Raw genomic sequence first — 17,954 nt, forward strand, 5'->3', positions numbered from 1 at the left:
TAGGTACTGCGATGAAAGTCTGCATTTCTCCTGGGATGGAGAGCACGACATCATGATACATTTAAGTTAGACAAAGCAAGGCTGTTCTAATCGTAAGGGACGTAAGACCAGATTAAGTGGAACCACCTGCACTGAATGAGATATGCAACCCACCCCCGCTTCATGCTCTAATCTCCAAATCCCAAATATCTGCTACTCAGTGAGAGTCAACAGAAGTTCCTCACGTTTAAAACCTTGATGATTGGATCCTAGCTCTAGAGTGATGGGAATCATCAGGTGTGAATTGTTGGGAAAGTATTAAAAAGTGATTTGAAGAACAAGTGCTATCAGTTAGTACTTAAGCAAGAGCCAGAATCAGGATCAGGAAAATAAAAACCTAAATAATTTAGTAATTAAATAGAAATAAAGACATTCTCCAATCCTCCTGGTCCTGTCTTTCTTCTATGTCAGTATGTAATCAAGAAAGACTTTCTGGGAATGAGTATACAAGGAAAACGTGTAACTTGGAGGCTGCAGATTGAATGTTGTTGAGGGCAGCTGGTATGTAGCGCAGCATAAGGCCGCTGGGAGAGTAGGGAACATAAAGAATCAGAGAAAGAAGCCAGGAGGAGAACTGGAGAGAAAGAAGGGAGCTGGACAACGGGAGCCCTGGAGTCTCCCGTGAGCCCCTTGACCCTCGAGGCAGAGCTGGCAGAGGCTGGGGAGAGGAATGATGGGGTTGGAGCAAGGATGCTGTTTTTCTCTGCCACGTATCCTGGTCCCTCGGCCCCCTTCTAGCTGCTTCTCATCTCAGTGTCCTTTAGGGAAGCTGTTTGCTTCTCCATTTCCCATGGCAGCCACCTTGCCTCTGCCAGCTACCAGCCAGGCAGGGGGTCTCATGCCTACAGCCCTCTTGCACTCAGGTGCCAGAGCTGGGTCAAAAGTCAAACAGGTTGAGGATGGATTATTGATGCTTTAAAGTGTCTAATCTCTTCAAATGCCCATCTGCTTCTTGGGCATTTCTCATAACAACATTCATCATAAGCCTGTCGTTAGGTTTCCCTGAGTTCTCCTTGAGTTAATGCACATATAAGGTAGAACCTTAGCAGTGCTTCTGCAAAGTCCTCATAAACACAGCCCTAGGAGGTTAATAATTCCAAACCTAGGCTGGGCAGAGCATATGATCAAGCACCAATAGTCAAAAAGGGCTTTACAGGTAGAATAAATAATGCTCAGAGGCAGTAAATCACTCTGTAATCTCAGAAAGAGGAGCATGGCTAACACATCGGTTTATAAAACAGACTGGCCTTCTGCAGAACTTCTAAGGGGTTAGGTTGCTGATCTTATTTCAAGTAGTTTATTCTCGGAGGTCATGTGTAAAATACTTGATTTCTCTCTTAGGAAAATTTAACCACCTTCCTAGCCCTTAGCATCAAGGATTTGGATTGTTGAAATAACTGGATCCTGTGTAATAAGGAAAGGAGATATGTGTGGTGCAGAGCTGTCAAAAGAAATGCCTTGCTAGGACACCCACATTCCAGAATTGGGAGGTCATTCGAAGAGTGTCGAAATGAGAAGTGGAAGCAATGTTAGAGGTCACCTAGAGGCAGCATGGCATCCTGATAAGAATACAAGCCCTCCTGTCAAACTACCTGGGTCTAAATCCTTTTCCTACCCTGCACTGGCTGTGTGACTCTGGGCAAGTTACTTAACCTCCCTGTGTTTTTGTTTCTTCATCTGGAAACCAGAAAAAAGTTGCCTACCTCAAAGATTTGTTTAAGGTAATAAATGTTAGATATTTATACCATTAGTAATTGATTTACGGCATGTTTGTAAAGCCCTTCAAAATGAGACACTCTATTTATATGAGCTCTCTCTGCTTAAGGTATCTAGAAAACAAAGAAAACCCCAACCAATTGGATTCACCATAAATTTATGCTGTTTAAGCTGGGTTGGCCCGTGCAGCTGCTGAGCAATCTTCCTCCCCATTTCTTGTTGACTTCTTAGTGCAATTCCCTCAATAGTTGCTCTAAAGCATGGTTTTTCAACCTTGACATGAGTAACATTTGGGGCAGCATAATTCTTTATTGTGGGGAACTGTCCTGTGTATTGCAGGATGTTTAACAACAGCCCTGGCCTCCACAAGATGCCACTAGATGCCTGTAGCACCTTCTCCCCATGGTGACAACAGATGATGTCTCCAGACCTTGCTAACCCAAAGGGCCTCTGGGGTGGGGGGCAAAATCCCCCCCGGTGGAGAATCACTGTGCCAAAGCTTTTCCGTCTTCCTCAAGCTCATACCTTCAAACACCCACTCTCAGTTGATAATTAACACCTGCTGTTTTCCTGAGAAAGAGATCATCTGATCTAGGTTTTGAATATCCCTTTCTTCCTACTCAAAATTCATCTGGATATTCCCCATCATTTTCTCTTCCCCTTTAGTCTGGAGTTGCCCTCTTTTTCAAAACTAATCGTTGCACTTAGGTCTTTCATTAATGTCCACCCAGGTTCTCTGGCCCTCACTTCCAGCAGTCGTTGCTTTTCTCTGTTCCGTTAGTCACTTGTCTTTGCTGGGCCTTCGCTTCAGTCTAGATGCACATTTTTTTTTTTTCCAAACACCTTTAAGTATTGATACTTAACTATCCTCACTCAGCTACTAGCTTCTTTTTTTTTTTTTTAAATCATGTTTTTCTGAAAAAGAGATAACAACAACTAATATTTGTGGAGCCCTGACTCTGTGCTAGGCGCTCAGGTAAGTTCCACTGCCTCAGCTCCCACAGAATTTTTAACCCCCTGCGTTCTGGCCGTTCCCACTCCGCCCCAGGGTGCTTATTTCCTCAGTGATCACCTAATTGCCGAATGTAATGGCCTTCTCTTGGTCTTCAATTCCTTATGTTCTCTAGAGTTCTTACCATGGCTGACCATTGCTTGGTTGAAACTCGATTTCAATTTCCCTTGGATTTTAATTTCTCTGGGCTTTGATTTGATTAGCTAAATGTCAGAGGAATTCATTTCAGGAACTTCGAAGACCCCCTTCAGTGCCAGAATCTTATACATTTAAGATCCTCTCAGCTTCTGTTTGCCAGACAACTGCAATCAGAATACTGTACCTTTAGAAGCCACAGAGGTGCACGAGAGGGTGCAGACAAAGGGACCCCACCTCCCAGAACACCGCTGAGGCCACCTCTGCCTTCCTTACAAGCAGCTAACTTTCTCAAGCTTTGCTTTGTTCCCCAGCACCACCTTACTCTAACCAGGTTTAAAACCAGAGTGATTTTGTTTGGTTTTTCTTGGTTTCATGCTTCCCTCTCCTTTGCCCTCCATTTAATCAGCCCACAGATCCAGCTTCCACATCTCTCTAATCCATCTCCTTATTCATCCCCACCAAACACTACTCTAACTCAGGACTTCATTACCTTTTTAAAATTAAATTTCCCTTACAGTATTGAGTCCGTATTTTCTAAAAAACATTAAACTTCTAATGCTACCTTCCACCTCCCCAGCTTTGCCGTCATTGTTGCCTTCTTCATCTGGAAGATGACCATTTAACCCTCTAACGCTTTCCACACACATAAATGCATACTTCTCCTCCCTCAAGCCTCCTAATTTAGTTATGAGATAATCTTTGGTTAAATTGTTGTTCAGAATTTATAGTATTTTAACTATGGAAATGTTGTCTGTAGCTAAGCCATGTCGTGTACTATGATTACACTTCCTTTCTTGTACGTTTTATTTTTTAAGTTAATATGGGTATTTAAAAAATTTGTTTAGTTTTATATGTACTCATCGACAGCTCTGCCCCAAACATTCTAGGAGAACTATAAATTTCCTCCAGTTTGGCCATGGATATCAGATAATTCATCAGCTCCATGTCAGTTCAGTTTCGTTTTATTTTTCCTGCGCAGATGCCAGCTACAGCATCTTTTTCCTGCTCCAGTCCAGACAGGTCGAGCTTTAAGCCTGTGGCACGTCTTTGTGTCAACATTTCGGGAATTCCTTTCATTCCGCTCCTGCTTGAGCCCCTTATTTCCTGGATCCCGGGTCTTTCTCTTTCTGAGTTTACTGCCTATTTTGAAGAAATTCAAATCTTCTGTAAACCTTCATAGAAAGGATTTAAGGAAATAAATATTTCTTAGGATTTGCATTTTTGGCAATGTCCTTGTTTAACTTTATAGTTGATTCCTAATTTGTCAAGGTGTAGAAATATTAGTTAAAAGTCATTTTCCCTCAGGATTAACATACACACACTACTGTATATAAAATAAACAACAAGGACCTACTGTATAGCACAGGGAACTATGTTAAATATCTTATAATAACCTATAATGGAAAAGAATCTGAAAAAGAATATATATGTTCTGAAATAATCTGGAAATGAATGTATATAATATATACTGCAAAAATATATATACATCTTCCCTCAAAATGTTGAAGATCTTATGTCACCAGTTTTTTGTGTGTGTGTCTAAGCCTGTTTTTAGAAAGTCCAATGCTATTCTGATTTCAATTCCTTTTCATGCAATCTTTTCCCTCTCTTCTTTCTTTTTCCTTTCTTTCTTTCATCCTCTCTCTCTTTAATATATCAGCCTTATTGAGATATAATTCATATATCATACAATTCACTCGTTTAAAATGTACAACTCAATGGCTTTTAGTATATTCACAGGGATGGGCAACCATCTCAGCAATCAATTTTAGAACATTTGATCACCTCCACAAAATACCAGTCTTGTACCTGTTAGCAGTCAGTCTCCAATTCCCCTCAACTGCCAGCCCCTGCTCCTTAGCCCTAGGCAACTGCCAACCTACATTCTGATCTATAGATTTGCCTGTTCTGAACATTTCATATAAATGGAATCATACAATATGTGGCCTTTTGTGACTGGCTTCTTTTACTTAGCAAAATGTTTTCAAGGTTCCTCCATGTGGTAGCATGACTCAGTGTTTCATCTCTTCTCATTGCCAAATAATATTCCATTGTATGGATATACCACATTTTGTTTATCCATTAATAAACTGATGGATATTTGGGTTGTTTACACTTTTTTGGCTATTATGAATAATGCTTCCACAAATAGGATTTCCTTTTTATCCCTGACCTTCTGAAGTTTCACGGTGACATTCCTTGGTGTCACTTTTTCATTCATTGTCCTGGGTGCCCAAGAGATCCTTTCAGTCTAGGGAACTGTGGCCTCTAGTTCTGGGAAATGTTCTTGCAATATTTCGTTGATAATTTCATCCTATCCATTCTCTCTTCTCTCTTTCTGGAATTCCTATTAGCTGGATTTTGGGCCTTCTAAACTGAGTCTCAAATGTACTTATTATCCCTTTTCTTCTATTTTGCTCTATTTTCTATGAGCACTTCTCAACTTTTTTCCAGTTTTTCTATTTAATATTTTATTTTAGATGTTTTATTCTAATATTAAAAGGCTCTTGTTTTCTCTTCTTTTTCATAACATCATATTTTTTTTTTATGAATACAGTGTCATCTCCTGAGTCTCATAAGTTTTAATTATTCTATTTTGGAAGTTTCCTCTTCTTTCTGCATTGTCTATTTCCTCAAAATTCCTGTATTTTGATCATTAGGTCTTTCATGGCAGAGATTTCTCTCAAATGTTCAGTACGCATTGCCTGGAATTAGTATTTTAAAATGATGCCCTAAAGATCAGATAGAGATTCTGTGTGTGTGGGGGGGGGGCGGGGGGTTGGTCTTCTGACTAGTGGACCTTGTGGCAGAGTGATAGGGCAGGGATCTGGCCACTTAATTGGGGGCTCTCAAATAGCAGTGTTGGTTAGTCTTTTCTCTTGAGCTGGTAAGTTTCCCAAGAAAGGAATTCTCTAGTCTTCTGCCCAAGGAGGAGGTGAGTATAAGCCTGGCTGCTGACATTTTGGGAGCCTAGCCAGGGAAGGGGACCATGGGATCTCACCTCTCAGTATGCAATCTTTCCCTTCCCCTCCCACCCCCTGACCCCCGTTTCAGAATGGCCTGTCACCTGACCTTTAGCTGTGACTACCGTCCCTGCATATGGACCTCTTCCAGTTCAGTCTCTCCAGGGAGGTCCTCTCATCTGCTGAGGATCGGGGTGGGGTTGGGATGTTGGGCAGTTACTTGGCTGCCCATTTCCAGCCTCACCCAGGTCCATGGCCCTGAGAGGTTCCCAGTGCTTCCCACTCCAAGTCCGATTTTGTTGACCTCTCTCATCTGCTGTTGGCTCCTCTTCCATAGTCTTTGTCTTTGTGGGTTCGTGTCCTTTTTATTTACTGTCATTTTAGTTGGATTTTACGAGGGAGAAGAGATAAACAAGGATGTCTAATTCACCATGTGTAACCAGAGTCCTGCTTGCTTTTGACTGAGCTGTTCCATCGGCCTCATGCTCATCCGTTTTAAGGTTGTTTCTACTTTGACCCAATCTATACATTTCCGCCAGATGAGTTTTTCTAAAGCACAGCTCTAATTATTTAACCCCTCACTTAAACATCCTTCACTGCTTCCCCATTTGACTCTAGAATCTTAACACTAGAAAAGACTTTACAGGTTTTTCAGACCGGCTCTCTGCTTGATGCATGAGTCCTCTGTCCGCAGTGACGGCTCATTGGGCCTCTGCCTGAGTGAGCGTCTCCATGGAGAGGGCAGACTTCTCACTGGCCGTCCACTCCCTTACTGCACAGGTCTGTTTGTTCGAAAGTCCTTTCCTACCTAGAACTGAAATCTTGCTCTTGAAACTTCCAATTTTTGACCCAAATTCTGACCTATGGATCCTCACATTAAAAGCCTAATCTCTCTTCCACATGATAGCACTTTATAAAATTGAATTATTGCTACCATGAGCCTCCTAGATCTTCTGTTCTTCTAGTTAAAAATCCCTAATTCCTTTTACCATTTCTTATCTGAGGTTGCCTATTGAATAATGTCCAAAATTCCACACTCTTGTGTTTAGGACCCTCTGCAGCAAGACTCCAACTCCTCTTACCCTCTCATCTTCGGCTTTTGCCGTACACTCCAGGCACATGACTTGCCTTTTCTATTCTTACTCCTGTTCTTTACCTGTGATACTGTTCTTCTTCTCTTTCTGTGAAAATCTAAAGATTAGGGCTGACACACACCAAATTGTTAAAATAGTTAGTTGCGGGGAATGGAATGGGATGGGTGAGAAGGGAATATTGATTTTTTTACTCTCTACGATTTTAAAAAAAGAAGTAGGATTGTTGATCATCTTTTTAAAATGTTCAATGTATTTTTCAAATGCAGTAAAATTAATTTGAAAATTATGTTAATAACAAATTCTCTACATCAATTGCAATCCATCTCAAAAGTTATTATTTTTAAAAATTTTTATTTATTTATTTTTGGCTGTGCTGGGTTTTTGTTGCTGTGCGCATGCAGGCTTTCTCTAGTTGCAGCAAGTGGAGGCCCCTCTTCATTGCGGTGCACGTGCTTCTCATTATGGTGACTTCTCTTGTTGCAGAGCGTGGGCTCTAGGCCCGCAGGCTTCAGTAGTTGCAGCACGCAGGCTTTAGTAGTTGCGGCGCGTGGGCTTAATAGTTGTGGCGCATGGGCTTAGTAGCTCTGCAGCATGTGGGATCTTCCTGGACCAGGGATCAAACCCTTGTCCCCTGCATTGGCAGGCGGATTCTTAACCACTGCGCCACCAGGGAAGTCCCCCATCTCAAAAGATATATGGCCCAGGAAACCTTTGCTTCTTCCTTCTAATGTGAGCATTCCCACTCTGAACACCCGGAGCATTTGGGGGTAACTTTCTCAGTGATCTTACCATGTTGCACTTTACATCATAGATATTTGTGTGTGAGCCTTACCTTTTTACCAGACTGTAAACTCCTGGACACCAAGGATTGTGTCTTACTCATTTTGGAAGCCCCTGCCTTCCAAACATACTTAGATGCTACATAGCAGGAGTGCAATACACTTTACTAAAAGGGTGGGTTGGTGAGTTCACATTATAATTTACTTATACTCCTTCTAATATAGTCCTCTGGTTTTTTGTTTGTTTGTTTGTTTTAACGAGGAAGCAGAGAACTCTGGGTACGTCAGCCTCTGGTCAGCCACTGAGTGGCCTTCCTGAATATCACACAGCCTCTTCCCAGGGCGCAGACAAGTGCTGTGGCAGGAGTTTTTCTCTTTCCTTCCGTGTCTGGGCGTGTGAAGTTTACCCAGAGACCCATGTAGACCCTGAAGAGGGCAAAGGACTCTGGAGATGTGGGGTGGGGTGATGGGTAGAGAGGAGGTGGGCTGGGTCAGGGCCCAAGGAAGGGGACCAGTTTCTGGCACAGCAAAATATCAAGCGGGAGAGTCAGAGGAGGGGAGAGGCCGGCAGGATGGGGGGTAGAAGGCAGAGCAGGAGCCCAAGTCTGTGTGGCATGTGGCGCAGAGGCAGACAGAGCTGCTCCCCCAGATGTAAGTAGCCCCCTCCCCACGAGTGCCATGAAGATCTCTTGCTCCATCTAGTGTTGGAGTGAATGGAAAAAATAGAACCTATATCTCTGTTGAATCTTGGGCTGTGCAAGCCTGAGGTGAAAACATATTCTCTGTCTGTCTGTCTGTCTCTGTCTGTCTCTCTCTCTCTCTCTCTCTCTCTCACACACACACACACACATACACACACACACACACACACACACACACTATACCACCCACCCCACCACACACACGCAACCACACTGACTCTCGCCTTCCCCTGTGGGCAGGATGCAGCTCTCTCACAGCTCCTTGCAGCGAGGATAGACTTGAGCCAAAGGGGTCCCTGGTTTCCTGGTCCTCTAGGATGCCCCTGGTTACCAGCGTAAGAAAATGTAAGACCTCGCCCAGTTACCTCCCTTGTGTTTTGAGTCCACTGGCCCACAGGCAGGTGTTCAGTTGCAGAGAAAAGTGATCAGGGAGGGGACAGCGTGCGAACTGTCCGCAGGCAGATGTTGTTTTCGATTTCTTGGTTTTGCCCTTTAGGCTCTGGGTGCACACGATGGAGTCGATCAGCAGTCCTCCTTCCATGGTCTGCAGTCAGTGCCGGGCCACTGAGACCTCTCGTTGACCTACTGAACTCTTATTGCCCCGTTCTGTTCCCCCATCCCCATTTCTGCTCCACTCTCCACACTAAAGGCTCCCACTCTTGATTATTTAATGTGTTCCTTGGCTAGGGCTCTCCGGAGAAAGTTCTGAGATGGAGAGTTGCGCGCAGGTTTGTTAGGGAGTGCTCTTGGGAGGTACACCTGTGAAGAAGGGAGGACAGGAGGATGGGGCTGCTGGCGAAGCGGATTCCCGCTGTGGTTGCAGCTGCGGACTCAGCTGAGCCCACACAAGCTCTGGACCTGGCAGGACACTGCGGAGTTCTCCCAAGGGTCCTTTAGTAACCCTGCATCAGCCAGTCATGGATCACTTCCCCTAGAAGGGGCTTAACCTCGGGTGAGGCAGTTCCCCTGAGGGATGCAGCCTTGAGCCTCAGCACTAACACCCCAACAGCTGGGGGGTGGGCGCATTGGCCCTGAAGAGAGGTATGGGTGGAGCCCCCCAGTATCCACTGTCATGTGTGTCCTTCTCGTTCACCTTCCAAAAGTTTATTCACCCACATATGTATCCTTGAAACATATGTGTCTTTTAAAAATTTACATAAATAGTATTGTGCTATAAACCTATCCTCTTCCCCACCCACCATCCCAACTCCAGTTTGGAGGCCTATCCCTGTTGCTTTAAGAAGATCTATATTTCACTCCGTCTTAATGCTGCACAGAGGTTTTCCATCTGTAGACACCACCATTTCCCCTTCCGTTCCCTTGGTAATGGACACCCAGGTGCCAGTAGTACTGTGCTACCCCCATCAGCAAGGTGCTTCTGTGTGAGAGCTTCTCCAGGGCGAGTGTACCCGTGCAGTGGCAGTGCTGGGTCCTGGGCTCCAAGCAGTCTTCATTTTAATAAACCCTACCAAACTGCTCTCTAAATAGCCGCGCCAGTTTGCACATTCATCAGCTTTCCTGTTTTTCTGCATCCTTGCCAGCACTTGGTATCATGAGACTTTTTAATTTTTGCTAATTTATTAGCTGTAAAGTGATATCTTGTTTTTCTTCTGTGTTCTTCATATTATTCGTGAAATTAAGCATCACTTCAAAGACTTGTTAGCCATATGTTCCTATAAAAGGGTTTCATCTTCAAGAAATTCATGGAAAAGACTCTGACAAGTACAGGTTTCTGGTAACTGACTGTACTGCTGAACTGAATGAATAAGCATTTTCAGAACTCTGATGAAAAACTGATGAGCTCATAAAAGTGCTAACAAAAGATCAAGATGAAAAAAAACAATTAATTACATGGGACTGAGTGAACTGATGAGGATGAGTATAATTTTTGTGACTTTCTGTCTGAATTAAAAAAAAAAAAAAATCCCACAAGGACTCAGAGGTAAAGAATATACAAATCAATTTTCACTGCAAAGTAAAGGAGCTGTTACAGTGGAGGATTACTGGACTGAATGTCAATATTATGACATAGTATGAGTGTGTTTCATGTTTGGTAATTGCTATCATTGTTGCTTTTGTTGTGGTCATCCATGTACAATGCTTGGTGTCAGTCTATTTATCTCTTGTAAAAATAAAATACAGTGTGTGTGTGTGAAAAAAAAAAAAAAAAAAAAGACTTGTTAGCCATTTAGGTTCCCTTTCTATGAACTACCTATTTGTAGACCTATACTTTGCTCATTTCTCTATTATCTCCTCTTTTTTTCTTACTAATTTGTTGGGATTCCCTGAACATTTGTTAGTGCAAATGTCTTCTTCCAGGCAGTACTCATCTGCTAACTCTATCGATGGTGTACTTCACTGAATGACAATCTTTAATTGTGATGTAAAATCCACCCATTTTTCTCCTCATGGTTTCTTTTCCCACCTCAAGGTCACAATATATTAACATATATTTTCTTCTATTAGTTTATGATTTTACCTTTGACATTGAAGTACTGACTCCGTATAGAGTTTATTTTCTCATTCAGTAATGAAATAGATTCAAATTTATTTCACCACTTATGAAGTAATTCATCTTTTTACCGTGATTTATGATGCCAGATTTATCACACGCCAAGTTTTCATGCACATATAAGTCTGCTTCTGGACTCGCTCTTCCATCCCACTGGCCCATTTCTCTCTTCTGTTTAGGTACCTCACTGTTTTAATAACTCTGGCTTTCTCATATTTCTCAATGTCTGGAATGGTATGTTCCTTCTTCCTGCTCTTTTTTTTTTTTTTTTTTAAACCAGCATTAGCAGACCTTTATTCTTCTTCACAGGTTTAGAATGTTTGTCAGGTGTTCTTTTGCCCCCACTCTTAGCCAAATCTACTGGGATTTTGATTGGAATGAATTAAATTTACAGGTTAATTTGGGGAGAATTGACATTGTGTGAAGTGAAGTCGTCCCTCCCATGTGTATGATAGACTCCTCCATTCATTCAGGTCTTCTTTTACATTCTTTAATAGGGTTTAAGGGACTTCCCTGGTGGCGCAGCGGTTAAGAATCCTCCTGCCCATGCAGGGGACACGGGTTCGAGCCCTGGTCCGGGAAGATCCCACATGCTGCAGAGCAACTAAGCCCGTGCGCCACAACTACTGAAGCCCACGTGCCTAGATCCCGTGCTCCACAACAAGAGAAGCCACCGCAATGAGAAACCCGCTCACCACAGTGAAGAGTAAACCCCGCTCACCGCAACTAGAGAAAGCCTGTGCACGGCAACGAAGACCCAACGCAGCCAAAAAACAAATTAAAAAAAAAATAGCGTTTAAAAATATTCTCCAAGTCTCATATATTATTTTTTAGACTATTTAAAAATAATTTTTGTTGTTATTGTAAATGGTATTTTATTGTATATTGAATTTGTTTTTTTATTGTATATTGAATTTGTTTTTACTTATAAAAAGGAATTGTGTTTTATTCTCTGTTGGTAAGACAATGGATAATTCACGCTCTAGGGGGTAAAATACCAAAAAAAAAAAAAGAAAAAGAAAAAGCAATATTTGAGCAGCCTCTTACTTTTTGGTGTCAAATAATGACCAAAAATGCTGCTGTAGTCTGGGAACTACTAGTGTCTAGATTCTCTACTAAGATGCCACTAATTTTTATTTGCATCCATTTTCCAAAAAATGTAAACATTTAGTTGGAGCCAACATGCCTCCCCATTCCTCTCTACTTCTGCTTCCTCTCCTTCAGAGAACTCAATGCCTGGAATTTCCGACTGAACTGACCTGCCTGGGCTTCACTTAGGTGGGTCCAACCTCGAGTAGTGCAGACTGGAAAGTTGGGCAAGGGCCAGAGCAGGAAAAATTGACAACTCTTCCCAGACACCATTAAGTAATACCTTTTCTGTCTCATTTCCCAGTCTGCCGCAGAAGGGGGTTCTGGAAGGCAAGAGAACAAAGCAAGCAGGGCTGGGCATGAATAGGGCGGCAGGGCCCACCAACACCATCGGGGAGCAAGGCTAGAGGGGCAGCCCTGCTGTGTCTCTGAGCTACGCAAGGTACCAGCAGGCTCAGTGCACGCTCCCTCTTCTGTCTCCTTCCTTCTCTTCCATGCAGTCTTCTTAGGTTAATCACAACGGAAGCAACACTTTTTTTTTTTTTCTTTTGCTGCATGTGGCACGCGGGATCTTAGTTCCCCAACCAGGGACTGAACCCGCACCCTCTGCAGTGGGAGCGCGGATTCTTAACCACTGGACCGCCAGGGAAGTCCCTGGAAGCAACACTCTTAATCTCACTGAGTTCAAGCAGGCAAATCCAAGGACTACCCATCTCAAATTAGATTTTCTTACGATGCTATGGAAAATGCTTTTCACATGCTTTGAGCAACACTTTTTTAAATGGTTACCACACATCCATTATCTCATTTGATCCTCATAACAACCCTGAGAAAGTGAATAAGGCACAGACTTGCCCCAGATGCCCAGCGAATTATGTTAGAATCAGGCCCCAGAGTGTTCTGACTTTCCAGGCCAAAGTCTTTCCACTCTACCACTGTTACTCATATTTGATTAATGTTCAGGCCATTTCTCAAAGAGGAAAAATGTTCTCTCAGACATCTAATATGGACCTAAATTTTTTGTATCATAATGTAACCTAAAAGGTACAAACAGAAAAGTAGGTATGACTTCCCAATGTTTGTAGCTTTTCACAACTAAGAATTAATTAAATGCTAACAAAATTCTAAAATTAAAAAAAATTTAAGTTAACAACATTAGTCCAGTTTGAACCATCCTGTGGTTTTCCTAAAGCTAAATCACTGCTGTGGAGGAGCACGTAGCCCTGACTGCTCAGTTGCAGGTTCTTTTTTATGTACTTCTCCTAGTGCTTGGGCCCCACCGTTCTTCTGGACTCGAATTTCTGAGACTTTCATTTGTTGAAAGCACCATGGTACCATTTGGCTTTTCCTGGCCACAGATGCATTGTTAAGTCCTGGGTCTGCCTCTGTCTTTTGCCTTTTCAAAGTTGATTCCTTCATAAGGAGAGGCAATTAGTAATTCTTATTAAACCCGGCTTCCCGGCATGAACCATGGTGCAATTAACTCTTTGCATGATGCAATCAAGTGATCCTCTGGGACAGAGGGAATCATTTCTAGATTTTGAGTCCTTTTAAAAGATGATCAGATTTTCCTCTTTGGGGAGGAGGTATGAAGAGGAAAACAAATACTGAAGAATTCAATTTTGCTCTGTGACGGCCTCGTCTCTGACAAGTAGTTTATCTCTTTGTTGAGACTGGGAGAGGCGAACCTCCAGCAGGGAGAAAATTAAAAAACGCTCAGCGCCAGTTGCTGCCCTGATGAATCCCATCCAATTACTTAACAGGACACTGCTGTTCTGCTTCTTTATTACTGTTGTTTTAATTGTATTATATTCTCTATTGTTTGTCATACCATTGTAAAACTTTTTGGAATTAAAAAAATTATTTTTCTTTGAGTCCATCCTTTTTCATTTGGCAACCATTGATTTCTTTTGCTTCTGTTTTCATAACTGAGTTCAAAATGAATATTATTAATTTGTGTATTTCTTTATTTACTTTCTTCCTGAAATGTAGCATCGGAGAGGTTAAATTCAGAAAAGAACTTTAAAGAGCATCAGTTGTAGTAGGAGAGTTTTAGGGTAAAAATAGTGTAGAATTGTGTAAACTTTTGCAAGAAGTTAATTACACTCCTCTTTTGCTGACAGAGTCCCCCTTTTCAACATGAAGCACTGAGGCAACATGCTCTCAGTTGAGGAAATTCTTTCTTATCAGTTTGGACCTAGTTAGCCTCTGGGATTCCAGTAGGTGCAGAAAGAGATGTTTTTTTTCCTTGGGGGACTCAGTTGTCTACTACTTGGATTTTGGTTCCATCTTAAAGTATTGACAGAGATAAGAGGATTTGGCCATACTCTCTGCATAGCGAGGGGCCTTTGAAAATGACCGGGTCTTCACAACCCATCATAGCTGGAAGAATCTGACCCTGTACGGTTAAGGCTCTCTGGCATGTTTTAGCTCTAGGAAGATTTTGACCTCTTAGATCTATGAAGATCCCCTTGTATTCATCCAACGCGTGACATAGCCTCCTGGCCACCACTCCAGCCCCTCCGGCCTCAAGGAGAGGGTGCCAGATAAAATATAGGACAACCTGTCAAATCTGAATTGCAGATAAACAATGAATGATTTTTGGTCTGAGCATGTACCGAATCTTCTAGGAGATGTCCTTACGGCTCTCTTTTCCTCCACTGTCCTCTACCACGCATGCCCAGAATCTGGTTGCTCCTCCTCTGGCTCCCTTTTCTCTTGAAGCTTCGAACCTTCAGCAGTCTTGGATTCCTTACTTTTTTCAGTCTCCTCACCTCCAGCTCTGAAGCCAGGCTCTCCCCTGCGCAGGGCAGCCGCTGACATTCGGGGGCCAAGGCAAGAGTGTACGGGGATGCCCGGCCCGAGCACGCCTCCCGTTCCCATCGCCAGCATCGCCCTGCTCTTCCAGGAGCCTCGTGCCCCTTGGCCCCCGTCCCAAGATGTGTCTTCATCATAACTCCCCACTCCCCCTCCAACGCTCACCCCTTGGTTGGCCTGGGTACCTGGAATATGACCTAGAAGGGGGAGCAAGGCTCCTGCCCCCTGTCCCTGGGGAGGGGTGCCCTGTCCCTGGGGAGGGGTGCCCCTGTCCCTGGGGAGGGGTGCCCTGGAGGAGGGGCAGCACGGGCTTGTCTAAAGAGCAGGGTCAGGCAGAGATGGGGTGGTGGGTCTAAGGGTGGTACTGCCCACCACAATCTGGAGAGGATTGTGGCCAGCCCCTGGGCCTTGTGGCCTGTAGTTGCTGGACTTCATCCCTCCCTCAGGAGGTTCTATGAAGATCGAGGTATCTGGTTATCCTAGTTTCTCTGTTCGTCGTCCCCACCCACCCCTTCCTGGCCTCAGCCTTGTCTCCCTTCCTCTATCGCTGCCGCAGGACTTAGGGCTTCCTTTCCTTGCCATACACATCACTGGTGTGTGTGTGTGTGTGTGTGTGTGTCTGTGTGTGTAGGGTCAGCAAATTTAACAAAATCTTGACAACTAACGGTTTTAATTTAGTGTGTTCTTGAGGCCAGAGGCACAGGTAGGATGGCGAAGTGACAGTGGGAGAGGATTGTTGTTTCGGAGAGAATTCAACCATTCAACCGGTGGTCTTCACCCCCTGTCCCTCCACCCCCTGCTTGGGACTGAATTAGCTGGTTATTTTCCAACCCCGCTGTGTGTATAGACACACCCACAGCGGCTTTGATCCTCCCACGCTTTCCTCCTAATAGACTTACTGCTGCCAAAGCTTCCAGCTTCTTTCTCCATGGTGACCAAGCCCTTCATTTCCATTTAATCTCAGCCCCCACCTCCCGGTAGCTGCCCTCCCCCTGGCAAAGCCTGGCCATTTTCTTCTCTTGTCCCCTTTGCGTGCCTCTCACTTCTTTGCCCGTCTTCTGGCAATTCTCCCAACGGGCAAGGAACACACGTCGACACGTCCTGGGCTCCATCCTTCCTCCTTTATCTGCCCTCTTCTTTCTCTTTGTCCCTTTTGCTTCAGTGACTCTTGTAGCTTCCTTTCAGGCCCCTCGGGCTCCCTTCCCGGCCCCAGCCTCTGGATAAAGGACGCAGAGAAGGGAGGCAGAGCAAGGGCGCTTCCTTCTCCCCCGTGGCTGGGACCCTGGGGTTTCCCGGGGAAGATGAGTCTGTGGCCCAGCCTCCCTGCCCAGCTCGGGCCGGTGGTCCAGGCCCTCAGAGTTCCCCGGAGCAACGTCTGGAGTCTCCTGCTGCTGGCACCGCCTTAGGTGGCCCGGCCAGGCCTCTGCTCTCGGCAGGCTTTGCGTGCAGCTGAGTGGAAGGACCAGGTCAGAGAGCTGGCCTCTGTACCTGTCTGGGCTGTGGCGCCCAGCTCCAGGTCTCACGACAAGTTTGCAGAATTCCCTTCATACCTCCCCTCTGCCCCAGGCCTTCCTATTCTAATCAGTGATTCTTTCCTAATGGAGAAAATGGCCCAGTCTCTAACAGACTGTTTATGTTCCAGTCCTTTCCAGCATACACACATTCTTTTTTTTTTTTTTTTTTAAGAGAGTACAGCCTTGAATGCGTGGCTAAGGAGGCTAGCATTTATTCCTTTTATTTATTTATTTAGGCTGCATTGCAACTAAGCCCGTGCGCCGCAACTACTGAGCCTGCACTCTGGAGCCTGTGAGCCACAACTACTGAGCCCGTGCGCTGCAACTACTGAAGACCGTGTGCCTAGAGCCTGTGCTCTGCAGCAAGAGAAGCCACCACAATGAGAAGCCCACACACCACAACGAAGAGGAGCCCCCGCTCGCTGCAACTAGAGAAAGCCCGTGCACAGCAACAAAGACCCAACGCAGCATACGTACATTCTTACCCAAGTTATCTTCCTTGGTCCTTGTGACAATCATGTGATTCTGATTTTGCAGATAGAGAAACTGAGGCTCGGTGAAATGAAACATATTACCCAATATTTGAACAAAGAAGTAGCCCCAGGAGCTGGGGCAAGAACCCGGCTTGTACTCCTCTTCATTGCGCCTTCTTTCTTTTAGTGGTCTGAGAGGGAGCAGGGAAGGGAGAGGCCTGCCCTTTGCCCTATTGGGCCCAGGTGCCAGTAGGAGGGATAAGCTGCAATTTCCCCCCTTCTGCCGGATCCCCTCATGCCCAGTTTACATTGTTCTACAACGCTAACGTGTGCCATTCTTGTTACTATCTCTTCATAGATGTGTTAGTTCTGTCTGCCCCATATGTGCGTCTGATTCTTTCCTAGACTCTGAGCTTCTTGTGGGCACTTTCCACTGCACGACCCCTCCTCCTCCCTCCCCCTGGGTCAGCACAGGCTTCAGCACATGGTCCCTGGGGTGTCTGACTTAAGGCCCTGCAAGGGGCATGAGAAAACAGTACTGACACTGTCTATAGTGGGGCAACCCAACTTACTGTCCTGTTTTCCCTTCTTCCTGTTACAGCGGAGCCAGGCTTCTCAGCCTCCTTGTTAGCCTGTGTGAGAAATTAACGTCCCCGTAATCAAATCAACCCTTGTAAATTCCCTAGAAGCAGCTCCAGAGCATCAAGGAGCCAGCACACCCCAGACCCAAATCCATGTCAACTTTCATAGATATAATTCAAACAGGGATCAGAACCCACACGAACCTAGTAACTGAGGCTGCTCAAAATGCAGAGTTTATGGTCCATCTGCCTCTCTGCTTCAGGGAATCTGTCTTAAATTTATTGCAAAGTAAAACAAATAAACCCAGGCAAAGGCAGGATGGAAATCTGCATACTCGTCAGAGAATTAGCAGCCCTCTCGGGTTAGGAAGGCTGCCTCTCAATTTGCATCTCTAAGGAGTTGTGACTGGGCGGGCTGGGGGCTGGGAGGTTCGGGGCAGGATGGAGACTCGCTGCGGGACTGCCCCCTGCTGGCAGATTGCTGAACGGCAACCCTTTGACCTTCGTGGAAGCATGCGGGGCTGGG

The sequence above is a fragment of the Balaenoptera borealis genome (genome assembly GCF_965194805.1).
Source record: "Balaenoptera borealis genome assembly, chromosome: 11".
NCBI lineage: Eukaryota > Metazoa > Chordata > Mammalia > Artiodactyla > Balaenopteridae > Balaenoptera > Balaenoptera borealis.